Below are 15,144 nucleotides of genomic sequence, written 5' to 3'. Positions count from 1 at the left end.
TCCAGTGCCTTCCAAAAGACTATTTCTATAGCAGTCAACACAGGAGCTATTACCAACTTAGACCTGTTTGACTGGTGGTTAAAAACAACCACAGGTTCTCCTGCTTTCTCAAAGGCCAAGGCTTCAGCCAAAGGAGGAATTGTCCTTAAATTGGATTAGTAATCTACTTTTAGTCAAGCATTTTGATTAAACTAATTCACTTGTTCATTCTGCTGTTGACTTGTGCTTGATTTAGATCCTCCTAATAGCTCTGTAGCACCTGTTCGGGTTAGCTGCTTCATCACCATGCAAGGACTGTGAATGAATATGTCATTACCAACAAGTCCTTATCCCCAGAGGACAAAATATAGGCTGATTGCTGTAGATATGAGTCATTAAAACTTTCTGATCTGACCTCATGAGTTTGGTCTTCCAGTAGAAACATTCAAAAAGGTGTTAATGACAAGTCCTAATGGCAAAATCTCATCATGAACTGAGAAGAAACCAGAAATCCTGCTCACTGTCGGGTTCTTAACTCACTCTCTGTACTCTACTCTGTACTTACTTTATTTATGTATGACATTTCAGTCGATAGACTCTCCTCAGATAAGATTCTCACCTCTTCAAGTCAGAAATCTTATCTAATAGCGGATTACCAACCGAAATGTCATAAAGCAGCATCCACACTGAAAACAACCGTGCATTTGAAAAATTCAGGTGGCTGTGATGTGGCAAATTCTTTGAAGTATTAGTGAGATTTGGTTCTGTGGGGGTTTAGTGATCCCTAAAACAGAACTCAGGCTTAGAAAACACACATTTATTCAGAAAGAGTGAAGCTGAGGTCAAATGAGTTGATCCGGGGGACAGCGGTGGAGCTGGGCAGGCAGAGTGAGCTGGGGAGGTGGCTGGCTGCCAGACAAACAGAGAAAGCAAGGAGGAGTGAACCTGAGGCACGGAGAGAGAAAAAGTCAGGCACAAACAGAAAACAAGACAAGGAATATTCAAACTAGAGGCTGAATCTGGCAAAGACTCAAGACTCAAGGGTAGATATACCGCAGTGTTTTGATTAATGGATGATATGCAGGTATGCAGGTTGTAGCAGGACAGGCCTGCCACGCCCAGAAAGACACACATGACCAGAGAGAGACAAACATGGTACTGATAAGACACACAAAGGAGGGGAAGGAGTAGAAAACAGTAGGAAAGAGGGAGATGTGCAGCTGGACCTTGACAAGTTCAGTCCAGAAGTTCAGTTAGAGTAACACATCCATGGGACTAAATGTCAGATCCCAAAACACTGCACAGCGTTTTATGAGGAAGGATTTTAATGCTCTCGAAATTTATCGCTGTTGAGGGACTACATAACCCATCTGGCCTCGGTGCGCCCCGGGATCCCCCAGGAGGAGCTGGAATATGTTGCTGGGGAGAGGGATGTCTGGAACGCTGTGCTAAACCTGATGCCACCACGACTGGATGGATGGATGGATGGACAATGATTCCATGTTTTGTCTCAATGATCCAAGACAGCCAGTAGAAATACGAGTTCAAGTTGCTAAGTAATCCACAAGAAATGCTGACAAACCTGTGTTTTTTTTCTGCATCAGGCAGCTCAATTGTGAATGAACTGCATTTTGCTGTTGTCTGTCTGAACCAATCCCAGTATATAAAGAATGGACAGAGCTCGAGTGACGTCACCCGTAGGTTTCCAAAGTGCTGTTTTGAAGCCGAAAATATGCGATGCTGGCCGCTGCCATGTTGGATGTACTGCTCCTTCCGTCTCCCGGGTCATCTACATACAGCAGACCTGATGCGGGCCAAATGATGCCTTGGTGGTCTAATAAGCCATTGGTATCAGCACTTACCTGTCAATCAAGTGGTCATGCTGTTAATTATGCGCAACTTCGAGCCTTAATATCATCTGAACAGGTGAGTTAAAAAATAATTCAACCCTTTACAGTTGTCAAGAATGGGGAAATTTGCTATAGAGACCAAAACTGTTGCCTGAACCAGGCTGTAAACATGTTTGTTTCTGCTGTGAAATTGGGCATTTTAAAATAGCCGCTTATGGAAATTGACTCAGTTCTGCAGCCTGTCTCAAGTGGCTGCTCGAGTACTTTCAGTTTTTAGCACTTCCGCATAGCATTGAAGGTTGCCCCGTTGGCCGCAGCTTAAATAAAGTAAGTACAACTGACCAGCGCTGTGCAGCATTTCTAGCTTCTTTGACAACTAATTCGTCTTGGTTAGTCATGGTTCAGACATGCTCACCTCCATGATTTGATGGAAACTATTGTTGACTGCTAGTTAGTGGTCTAGGATTCTTGCACTGAATGAAAGAGCTGCTACTAAACACATAGTTATTGAGAAATACATATATTTAAAAAAACAATCGATGCTTCCTTTTTTATTTTTCACATGACCACAAGAAGTTGTGTCAGAAAACTGTACGCATGAGTCATTTTAAGCCACTTAAACAAACAACCGAAGATATCTTTTTCTTTCTTTTTTTTCCATGAGGGTAATCTCATCATTACACATGCTGGAATTTCCCAACAAGTTCACAGTTTGAAAAATCATAGCCTTAAGCACTGTTTACTTTCCAAAAATAAACAGCACTATTCAAAGTGGAAATTAAACTCATCCATTTTGCTGTGAAATTCAGCTACTGAGCCCGTAAGCCAACATCTGGAGCTCCTCCAGAATCATTGCGACTTTGATGAATTCTGCTCAAACATCTTCATCTGACCTCGTACGAGGACAGAAAGTCTGCGGTGAAGACACAAGTTAGGAAAGAGGTGGGAGAAAAAAAGAGGGAGTGGGAGTCAAAGAGAGAGAGGGAGAGGGTGGAGACAGATGAGGGATGATTACTCTTTTGTCCATTTTTGAATAAATCACTACTTTAGAATAAGTCAAGTGTAGGCAGCAGGTGGGTTCGGGCAGTGTGGGTTTGAGTCATCCACGAGGAGGTGTGTGTGTTTGTGTGTGTGGGCAACAGAAACTGCCTCTGACCTGATCAAATCTCACACGTGATTGTAGGGAGCATCACGAGAAACAGGACAGAGTGAATTATGTTCTTCAATCACATTACCGCAGGTCTGTTTACACCTATTCCTGGAAATGTGGTTGTGTGTTTGTTAAGTGCAAAGAAGCATCATGCTCAATTGTGTTACCATTTCTATAACGCTGTTTCTAAATCTCTGGAGCTGAATGATGTCTGAAGCAGTTATATGAATGTTTTAGAAATAGCTGCTACTGGTGTTTTATGATCTTGGTGTCACATAATAGCCCCCCAGCTAGACTTTGAATTAGACTGCTATAAAGACCCCACCCTGTCCCAACACACACACACACACACACACACACACACACACACACACACACACACACCAGGGAGTTCACACACTGCTTCACACTTCTTCAGCCTGCAACTGGATCAAACTGTATGCACGAGTGGCTGCGCTTGCAAATATACCCACACCACACACACAAACCCTCATACACGCCTGAAAAAAATACAGGCGAAAAAAACTAGAATCCACACACACAAATACACACACCATAGACAGTGATTAATGAGCTTTTGTTGTTGCTGTGTAACACTACATCTGCTGCCATGGGGACTTCAGCACGAGCCGGAAACAATATGGCCTACTTGGCCCATTATACAGTGGCCAGTCGTATTGAAAAACACACACAAACGTGCACACACACACTTCTGCCCTCATTATGCTGGTGGCAACCTCATTTTGTCCCAAACCAACCCCCCTCCTGCATACACAGACACACACACACACACACAGACAGACACATGACCCCCTGCAAACACACACATATGCCCATTATACATTTTGTATCCATCATCTCCCCCATGACCAGGGCAACCTGCATCTCTAAGAACTCCCAGAATGCTTCATTCAGGGTTTCTACAAACACCTTCCTCTGGTTTTGACCTGCAGACAGTCAGCCCCGCCACACACCACCACAACATAGACCACTATAATACTTATCAAGCTGCTTCTTTGCAGAGAGCAGCAATGATGTGCATTGATAACAACTAGAAATTAATAAAATCAACAGAGAAAAGCATTTAAACAGCGTAAAGGATTTAAAAAAAACATTCAACTCTTCAACTTTAGTCCAAAAACACCCTATTGTTATTAATCCGGAATTCAGAGGAACTGGTTTGAAATCTGGATTTTATTTTTAATTATTTTGGCTCGTTTCCAGCCTTGCTCACTGAAATAAAGCCAGCTAAAAGTTATCCAAAGTACAGATTAGTCCCGTGTTTTTGTCTCAATCCTCTGGATTAGTTTTAGTACCAGAGAGTTTTGCATCTGCCTCTCTGTGTCTTCTCCCTTTCTCTTTCTGCTCAGGGAGCCCCTCTTGACGTACGCGGTCGGCTCGTGGTCAGATGTGCGTGGGCGGGAGTTTTTGCGTGGCCAGGTCACCTTGCGTGTGGTGGGGTGTGCTCTGCATGTTTGTTAGGTGGGTTTCGACCAGCTTGGCATTTATGTGATGACCTCTGCGGGGGTCACCTCAGAAGACAGAAGTTGAAGCCAAATGGTGAAACAAAGGCAAGGCGTGGCCGTGAGTTTTATGGAGCCTGGCGTGTGTGTGCATCTGTGAGTGTGGGTGTGTGTCCATAGGGATAAAAGAGACACCCCGAGGACAATAGAGCTGTGTAGCAGCTGACTATAGGGGAAATTATTCAAGAAACAAATTAACATTTCAGTCGACCACTTGGGACACCGCCTATTAATGTCACATCTTTTAAATGATTTGCAACGTTTTCCTTTAAAAACACCCAATTTGACCAAAACAGACAACTGTTATAATTCATCTGTGATTTCAGATATTCAGTTTTTTGTCATATAAGACAAATAAAGGCAGTAGTAGTTTGGCTGGAAAATGCCGGAAAATGGCTTCAATCAATCAAAATAGATGCAGTCAATCGACTTATCGACAAATAAACTAATCATGTGTTGTTGTCATTATTATTAATGATGCATTAACATGTAAACAGTAGGTAGTTCTATGTTTTGTGCATATAGTCTTGAAAGCACCTAGCAAGTCCAAAAATCAGAAAATTATCATAAGATAGACATGTTTCTTTAATTATTTCCACTTTTGTGCAACCATTTAAACATGAATGACGCATGAATAACAATGGATATCTAACATATACACAGTATTTTCTTACACATTGTATCAAGTAAGTAAAATCAACTACAAGACACTCAGCATTTGAAACAAAAAGACCAACAACAGCAAATATCTAATGAAGCAGAATTCCCCCAGCACTTGTTTTGATATCCTGAAAACAGGCGGCCTCAGGCCAAAACAGCCTCTGGCATACAGCAGTATTACAACAGTGCTTCTAGAAATGTGAGAATCTCCACAGATTGTCTTCCCAGGCTTTGTTTGAAGAGGAGGGGGGGGAGTAATTCAGAAGCTCTAATCATACATAGTGTATCGGAGGGAGTACTGCACAAGCGTACAGTAAATCATAACTATGAATATGATGGCTCATTGACTCTAATCATGCGATGACAGCAGGTGATGAAAATGATCGATTTCCTCTTTCCACTATGTAATAAGCAAGTTTTAAACATCACAGTGGGATAATGTTATTCCCTGCTCAATACGTGTCTCGTGCTTGGTTGTGCATGCTATTAATACACACAGGCAGAAGAATATCTCCCACACAAAATACAGATATACACACACTCACGGCTCACATTTTCACCTCTTAACATTTAACGACAAGAGAGAAAGAGCGGGGCTGTCTGCAGACTTAGATAATTAAACCAGGGGGAAATTATAACAACTCTCTCCTCCTCCACCTCCCCCTCTCTCTATCTCCTTTCTCTCTGTCTCTCTTTCTGTTTTGTTCACTCCCACTCTTACTGCTTGTCAGCAAATCAGCCTGGCTGCAGATGTAAAATGGCAATCCAAAAAAAAAAAAAGATAGAAGAGAGAAGAGGAGGAAAGTACACATGCCGGTAGTTGGGCCACAAAGCGGAGATGAAAGTCATATTTTTCATCTATTAACTTCCATCTGTGGTGGTTTTATTTAGCGCAATAATTCAATTTCTGCTGTTGACGAGTGCTTTGCTGTGGCAGGTGTGAGGAGCATCATGCAGGATACATTAGTGGGCTAATTTATAGTTTTCATTTAGGGTTTTTATCATCCCATTATTGGCTATTACACACACAGAAACACTCAAACTGACTCATAGAGGGTCCAAATGGTGCAATAGTCATGCTCCTCGCTAGCCTTTGTGTTGCGTGTCTCATTACTGTTTTGCAACACAATCAGGCCCTGCTCACCTCCGCAGCAGGCCTCTTTGACTCACTTTGTGTGCTTATGCATGCATGTCTGTGTGTGTGTGGAGTTAATAGATGTCCAGAGAGCAATACGTAGGAGTGTAACTCCTGCTGTGATGTGTTTTACAATTCATATCAGAGCACTGGGGCACTGTAGAATCACCAACACAAAATCAGCTGTGATGAGAAAGAACCCTTTTACCCCAACGCAGACACACACACACACACTTTTAACGTCTACCATACGGCACTTGGAAACACACACACACACACCAAAGGCCATTGTCCAAAAAGGAGAGGGAAAGGGTGGGTGACTGTGAATGGGAGGGGTGTTTCCATGGTGACCAGGGCAACAGAAGGAATGGATGGGGGGGTCCGCCGCCCGACCTTCATTGAGAAGGTGAATGACTGTCGCTAAGCTGAGGCAGGACAGCCAGTGGCTACAATGCTACAAACAAGAGCGAGGGAGAGAGAGCGATCAGCAGCCATGTTAGTCCATCGTGGCTGCGGGCCGTGTGAGCTTCAGTGGTCAGTCTGAGGCACTTAGCATTAGCATCAGAAAGACATTATGTTAATGGCATCAAAGGCAGCAGCCCCCGCCTTTGTGTTGCCTGCGCCAACTCAAGGGCACGGGAGGATTTTACATTTCAACTGTTATCTCGGCCCTAAACTCCCAAAGCATTTGCATGAAGATAAAATAAAGAGAGAAAAAAAGGGGAAAATGTGATGCGTTACACAAATGATGGAGGGCGGCCAAGCTTCTAAAGGTCCACAGGCACCGAGAGGAAAGGCTTAGAGGAAGCAGGGTTGAACAAATAAACTCAGCTCACACTGCAGGATGTGAAAAGTGAAACAAGAAGTTCTGTCTCATTGATATTTGTAATAATAAACCTTGCTCAACAGCATGTCATGGTTCACTTCATTTGTCAGGACAGGGATTATAAATTGAAAAAATAATGTAATTCTGTCCTCCATTTCTTTTTTCAGAGGCCTTTAATGAACACCATTACCCATAAACTCAAGGTTAAACACCACCCGGCGTGACAGACTAATGCCAGTCAAGTGGGAAGCTACCACACCATGATGCTAACATAGGGAGACAGAACAGAGGAGACCAAATAGAATGGAAAGCTAACAGGTTTGTTAAAGGGTGTCTAATCCTAATATTTAAAATTATGTTAAATTACATTACATCAAACATGACACTTGACTCCACTGTTTTAGCGTCTTTCAGCTGATTGTTTTGGTTTCATGTCCACTACCGTTTTGGTTTACTCTAATCTTTCTAGCTCTTTTGAAGCAAAAAAGCTCTGATAAACCCACCAGCACCAGATAGACATTTAGCAAACAAGTGGGTGAATATCAGTCAGACATTCCCCTCAGGAGTAGGTGGAGACCAAAACAGAGATGAGAAATGAGAATGGACACTGGACATTCATTAGCGGGACAAAAACATGAATCTAAGAATGAATGCTCATGTTGCTCTCTGTCTGCTTCCTATGGACTGTATAAAACATGTAGTATCATGTAAACATGTTTACTGCAAAGTTAAGCTTTTTTTTTTTTAACTTATTTTTATTTCCCTTTATCCAAAGTTTAGTATTTTAAAATTGGAGCTTATGGAGCCAGTGATAGCCAGACTCATGTGGTCGTTCAAGGAACTGCAGTGTTAGCACATGGCTTCATTTCACAGGCACCAAGGTTAGTAACTGGTACTGGTACATAACTTGATTTCGTCCTCGTCCCTAAAACTCACCAACATAGGTTTCTGTCCCGCTAATGACTGTCCAGTGTCCATTCTCATTTCTCATCTCTGTTTTGGTCTCCACCTTCTCCTGAGGGGAATGTCTGACTGATATTCTGAAAGACGCTCTAAAACAGTGGAGTCAAGTGTCATGTTTAATGTAATGTAATTTAACATAATTTTAAATATTAGGATTAGACACCCATTAACAAACCTGTTAGCTGTTCATTCTATTTGGTCTCCTGTTCTGTCTCCCTATGTTAGCATCATGGTTGGTAGCTTCCCACTTGACTGGCATTAGTCTGTCACGCCGGGTGGTGTTTAACCTTGAGCTTATGGGTAATGGTGTTCATTAAAGGCCTCTGAAAAAAAGAAATGGAGGACAGAATTACATTATTTTTTAAATTTATAATCCCGTCTGACAAATGAAGTGAACCATGACATGCTGTTGAGCAAGGTTTATTATTACAAATATCAATGAGACAGAACTTCTTGTTTCACTTTTCACATCCTGCAGTGTGACTGAGTTTTTTTTCAACCCTGCTTCCTCTAAGCCTTTCCTCTCGGTGCCTGTGGACCTTTAGAAGCTTTGGCCGCCCTCCATCATTTGGTGTAACGCATCACATTTTCCGTTTTTTTTCTCTCTATTTTATCTTCATGCAAATGCTTTGGGAGTTTAGGGCCGAGATAACAGTTTGAAATGTAAAATCCTCCGTGCCCTTGGGTGCGCAGGCAACACAAAGGCGGGGCTGCTGCCTTTGATGCCATTAACATAATGTCTTTCTGATGCTAATGCTAAGTGCCTCAGACTGACCACTGAAGCTCACACGGCCCGCAGCCACGATGGGCTAACATGGGCTGATGATCGCTCTCTCTCTCCTCGCTCTTGTTTGTAGCATGTAGCCACTGGCTGTCCTGCCTCAGCTTAGCGACAGTCATTCACCTTCTCAATGAGGTCGGGCGGCGGACCCCCCCATCCATTCCTTCTGTTGCCCTGGTCACCATGGAAACACCCCTCCCATTCACAGTCACCCACCCTTTCCCTCCTTTTTGGACAATGGCCTTTGGTGTGTGTGTGGTGTGTGTGTTTCCAAGTGCCGTATGGTAACGTTAAAAGTTGTGTGTGGTGTGTGTGTGTGTGTGTGTCTGCGTTGGGGTAAAAGGGTTCTTTCTCATCACAGCTGATTTTGTGTTGGATTCTTACAGTGCCCCAGTGCTCATATATGAATTGTAAAAACACATCACAGCAGGAGTTACACTCCTACGTATTGCTCTCTGGACATCTATTAACTCCACACACACACACACGACATGCATGCATAAGCACACAAAGTGAGTCAAAGAGGCCTGCGCGGAGGTGAGCAGGGCCTGATTGTGTTGCAAAACAGTAATGAGACACGCAACACAAAGGCTAGCGAGGAGCATGACTATGCACCATTGACCCTCTATGAGTCAGTTTGAGTGTTTCTGTGTGTGTAATAGCCAGTAATGGGATGATAAAAACCCTAAATGAAAAACTATAATTAGCCCACTAATGTATCCTGCATGATGCTCCTCACACCTGCCACAGCCAAAGCACCTCGTCAACAGCAGAAATTGAATATTGCGCTAAATAAAACCACCACAGATGGAAGTTAATAGATGAAAAATATGACTTTCATCTCCGCTTTTGTGGCCCAACTACCGGCATGTGTACTTTTCCTCCCTTCTCTCTTCTATCTCCTTTTTTTTCCTTTTTTTTTTTTGGATTGCCATTTTACATCTGCAGCCAGGCTGATTTGCTGACAAGCAGTAAGAGTGGGAGTGAACAAAACAGAAAGAGAGACAGGAGAAAGGAGATAGAGAGAGGAGGGGAGGTGGAGGAGGAGAGAGTTGTTATAATTTCCCCCTGGTTTAATTATCTAAGTCTGCAGACAGCCCCGCTCTTTCTCTCTTGTCGTTAAATGTTAAGAGGTGAAAATGTGAGCCGTGAGTGTGTGTATATCTGTATTTTGTGTGGGAAGATATTCTTCTCCCTGTGTGTATTAATAGCATGCACACAACAAGCACGAGACATGTATTGAGCAGGGAATAACATTATCCCACTGTGATGTTTAAAACTTGCTTATTACATAGTGGAAGAGGAAATCGATCATTTTCTCATCACCTGCTGTCATCGCATGATTAGAGTCAAGAGCCATCATATTCATAGTTATGATTTACTGTACACTTGTGCAGTACTCCCTCCGATACACATGTATGATGAGAGCTTCTGAATTTACCCCCCCCCTCCTCTTCAAACAAAGCCTGGAAGACAATCTGTGGAGATTCTCACATTTCTAGAAGCACTGTTGTAATACTGCTGTATGCCAGAGGCTGTTTTTGGGCCTGAGGCCGCTTTCAGGATATCAAAACAAGTACTGGGGGAATTCTGCTCATTAGATATTTTTGCGTTGTTGTCTTTTTGTTTCAAATTCTGAGTGTCTTGTAGTTGATTTTTACTTACTTGATACAATGTGTAAGAATATACTGTGTATATGTTAGATACATGTTATTCATGCGTCATTCATGGTTTAAACGGTTGCACAAAAGTGGAAATAATTAAATTTTGATTTCTGGACTTGCTAGGTGCTTTCAAGACTATATGCACAAAACATAGAACTACCTACTGTTTACATGTTAATGCATCATTAAATAATGACAACAACACAGATTAGTTTATTTGTCGATAAGTCGATTGACTGCATCTATTTTGATTGATTGAAAACCATTTTCCCGGCATTTTCCAGCCAAACTACTATGCCTTATTTGTCTTATATGACAAAAACTGAATATCTGAAGTCACAGATGATGATCACAGTTGTCTGTTTTAGTCAAAATTGGGTGTTTTTAAAGGAAAAACGTTGCCAAACATTTTAAGATAAGATGTGACATTAATAGGCGGTTGGTCCAAGTGGTTCGACTGAAATGTTAATTTGTTTCTTGAATAATTTCCCCTATAGTCAGCTGCTACACAGCTCTATGTCCTCGGGGTGTCTCTTTTATCCCTATGGACACACCCCACACTCACAGATGCACACACACGCCAGGCTCCATAAAACTCACGGCCACGGCCTTGCCTTTGTTCGCCATTTGGCTTCAACTTCTGTCTTCTGAGGTGACCCCCGCAGAGGTCATCACATAAATGCCAAGCTGGTAAACCCACCTAACAAACATGCAGAGCACCACCCCACCACACGCAAGGTGACCTGGCCACGCAAACTCCCCGCCCACGCACATTCTGACCACGAGCCGGGCCGCCTACATCAAGAGGACTCCCTGAGCAGAAAGAGAAAGGGAGAAGACACAGAGAGGCAGATGCAAAACTCTCTGGTACTAAAAACTAATCCAGAGGATTGAGACAAAAACACGGGACTAATCTGTACTTTGGATAACTTTTAGCTGGCTTTATTTCAGTGAGCAAGGCTGGAAACGAGCCAAAATAATTAAAAATAAAATCCAGATTTCAAAACCAGTTCCTCTGAATTCCGGATTAATAACAATAGGGGTGTTTTTGGACTAAAGTTGAAGAGTTGAATGTTTTTTTAAAATCCTTTACACTGTTTAAATGCTTTTCTCTGTTGATTTTAATATTTCTAGTTGTTATCACATGCAACATTTTGCTTATCTCTGCAAAGAAGCAGCTTGATAAGTATTATAGTGGTCTATGTTGTGGTGGTGTGTGGCAGGGCTGACTGTCTGCAGGTCAAAACCAGAGGAAGGTGTTTGTAGAAAACCCTGAATGAAGCATTCTGGGAGTTCTTAGAGATGCAGGTTGCCCTGGTCTGGGGGAGATGATGGATCAAAATGTTAATGGGCATATGTGTGTGTTTGCAGGGGTCATGTGTCTGTCTGTGTGTGTGTGTGTTGGGTCTGTGTGTGGCAGGGAGGGGTTGGTTTGGGACAAATGAGGTTGTCCACCAGCATAATGAGGGCAGCCGGCAGAAGTGTGTGTGTGCACGTTGTGTGTGTTTTTCAATACGACTGGCCACTGTATAATGGGCCAAAGTAGGCCATATTGTTCCGCTCGTGCTGAAGTCCCCATGCAGCAGATGTAGTGTTACACAGCAACAACAAAAGCTCATTAATCACTGTCTATAGTGTGTGTATTTGTGTGTGGTGGATTCTAGTTTTTTTCGCCTTATTTTTTTCAGGCGTGTATGTGGTTGTGTGTGTGTGGTGTGGGCGTATATTTGCAAGCGCAGCCCACCGTGCATACAGTTTTGATCCAGTTGCAGGCTGAAGAAGTGTGAAGCAGTGTGTGAACTCCGGTGTGGGTGTGTGTGGGTGTGTGTGGGACAGGGTGGGGTCTTTATAGCAGTCTAATTCAAAGTCTGGCGTGGGGGCTATTATGTGACACCAAGATCATAAAACACCAGTAGCAGCTATCGCTAAACATTCATATAACTGCCTCAGACATCATTCAGCTCCAGAGATTTAGAAACAGCGTTATAGAAATGGTAACACAATTGAGCGTGATGCTTCTTGCACTTAACAAACACACAACCACATTCCCAGGAATAGGTGTAAACAGACCTGCGGTAATGTGATTGATAAACATAATTCACTCTGTCCTTTTTCTCTGATGCCCCCTACAATCACGTGTGAGATTTGATCAGGTCAGAGGCAGTTTCTGTTGCCCACACACCTTGCCTCGTGGATGACTCAAACCCCACGCCCGAACCCACCTGCTGCCTACACTTTGACTTATTCTAAAGTAGTGATTTATTCTAAAATGGACAAAAGAGTAATCATCCCTCATCTGTTTCCACCCTCTCTCTCTCTGACTCCCACTCCCCTTTTTTCTTTCCACCTCTTTTCCTAACTTGCGTCTTCATCGCAGGACTTTCTGTCCTCGTACGAGGTCAGATGAAGATGTTTCGAGCAGAGATTCATCAAAGTCGAATGACTCTGGAGGACTCACAGTGTTGGCTCAGGGGCTCAGTAGCTGAATTTCAACAGCAAAATGGATGAGTTTATTTCACCACTTTGAATAGTGCTGTTTATTTTTGGAAGTAAACAGTGCTTAAGGCTATGATTTTTCAAACTGTGAACTTGTTGGGAAATTCCAGCATGTGTAATGATGAGATTACCCTCATGGAAAAAGAAAACGAAAAAGAAAAAGATATCTTCGGTTTTTGTTTTTGGCTTAAATGACTCATGGCTTACGCTTTTTCTGACAACAACTTCTTGTGGTCATGTGAAAAAATAAAAAAGGAAGCATCGATTGTTTTTTTAATATATGTATTTCTCAATAACTATGTGTTTAGTAGCAGCTCTTTCATTCCAGTGCAAGAATCCTAGACCACTAACTAGCAGTCAACAATAGTTTCCATCAAATCATGGAGGTGAGCATGTCTGAACCATGACTAACCAAGACGAATTAGTTGTCAAAGAAGCTAGAAAGCTGCACAGCCACTGGTCAGTTGTACTCACTTTTATTTAAGCTGCAACCAACAGGGCCAACCTTCGATTGCTATGGCGGAAGTGCTAAAAACTGAAATTCCCTCGAGCAGCCACTTGAGACAGGTTGCAGAATTGAGTCAATTTCCAATAAGCGGCTATATTAAAATGCCCAATTCACAGTCGGAAACAAACTGTTTAAGCCTGGTTCAGCCAACAGTTTGGTCTCTATAGCAAATTTTCCCCGTCTAAATTATTTTTTAACTCACCTGTCAATGATATTAAGGCTCAAGTTGCGCACATTATAACAGCGTGACACTTGATTGACAGGTAAGTGCTGATACCAATGGCTTTTAGACAACCAAGGCATCATTTGGCCCGCATCCGATCTACGTATTAGAGTGACCGGGAGACGGGAAGGAGCAGTAACTCAACATGGCAGCGGCAGCATCACATATTTTCGGCTTCAAACAGCACTTTGGAAACCTACGGGTGACGTCACTCGAGCTCTGTCCAACAGACACACAGCAAAATGCAGTTCAACTTCATCACAATTGAGCTGCCAGATGCAGCAAAAACAAACAACAAAAAACACAGGTTTGTCTGCATTTCATTTCATTGATCCATCCATCCATCCATCCATCCATCCATCCATCCATCCATCCACCATCCATCCTCCATCCATCCATCAGTCGTGGTGGCATCAGGTTTAGCACAGCGTTCCAGACATCCCTCTCCCCAGCAACATATTCCAGCTCCTCCTGGGGGATCCCTAGGCGCACCGAGGGCAGATGGGTTATGTAGTCCCTCCACAGCGATAAATTTCGAGAGCATTAAAATCCTTCCTCAATAAACGCTGTGCAGTGTTTTGGGATCTGACATTTAGTCCATGGATGTGTTACTCTAACTGAACTTCTGGACTGAACTTGTCAAGGTTCCAGCTGCACATCTCTCTCTTCCTACGTTTTCTACTCCTTCTCCTCCTTTGTGTGTCCCAACAGTACACTGTTTGTCTCTCTCTGTCATGTGTTGTCTTTCTGGGCGTGGCAGGCCTGTCCTGCTACAACCTGCATACCTGCATATCACCATTAATCAAAACACTGCGGTATATCTATCCTTGAGTCTTGAGTCTTTGCCAGATTCAGCCTCTAGTTTGAATATTCCTTGTCTTGTTTCTGTTTGTGGCCTGACTTTTTCTCTCTCCGTTGCCTCAGGTTCACATCCCCTTGCTTTCTCTGTTTTGTCTGGCAGCCAGCCACCTCCCCAGCCACTCTGCCTGCCCAGCTCCACCGCTGTCCCCCGGATCAAACTCATTGACCTCAGCTTCATCCTCTTTCTGAATAAATGTGTGTTTTTCTAAGCCTGAGTTCTGTTTTAGGGATCACTAAACCCCCACAGAACCAAATCTCACCAATACTTCAAAGAATTTGCACCATCACAGCCACCTGAATTTTTCAAATGCACGGTTTTTCAGGTGTGGATGGCTTTATGACATTTCGGTTGGTAATCCGCTATTAGATAAGATTCTGACTTGAAGAGGTGAGAATCTTATCTGAGGAGAGTCTATGCGACTGAAATGTCATACATAATAAAAGTAAGTACGAGTAGAGTACAGAGAGTGAGTTAAGAACCCGACAGTGAGCCAGATTTCTGGTTTCTTCTCATTCATGACTGAG

The sequence above is a fragment of the Larimichthys crocea genome, chromosome XIII, assembly GCF_000972845.2.
Source record: "Larimichthys crocea isolate SSNF chromosome XIII, L_crocea_2.0, whole genome shotgun sequence".
In the NCBI taxonomy this organism is placed as follows: Eukaryota; Metazoa; Chordata; class Actinopteri; family Sciaenidae; genus Larimichthys; species Larimichthys crocea.
Note: the sequence above shows the minus strand (reverse complement) of the source record.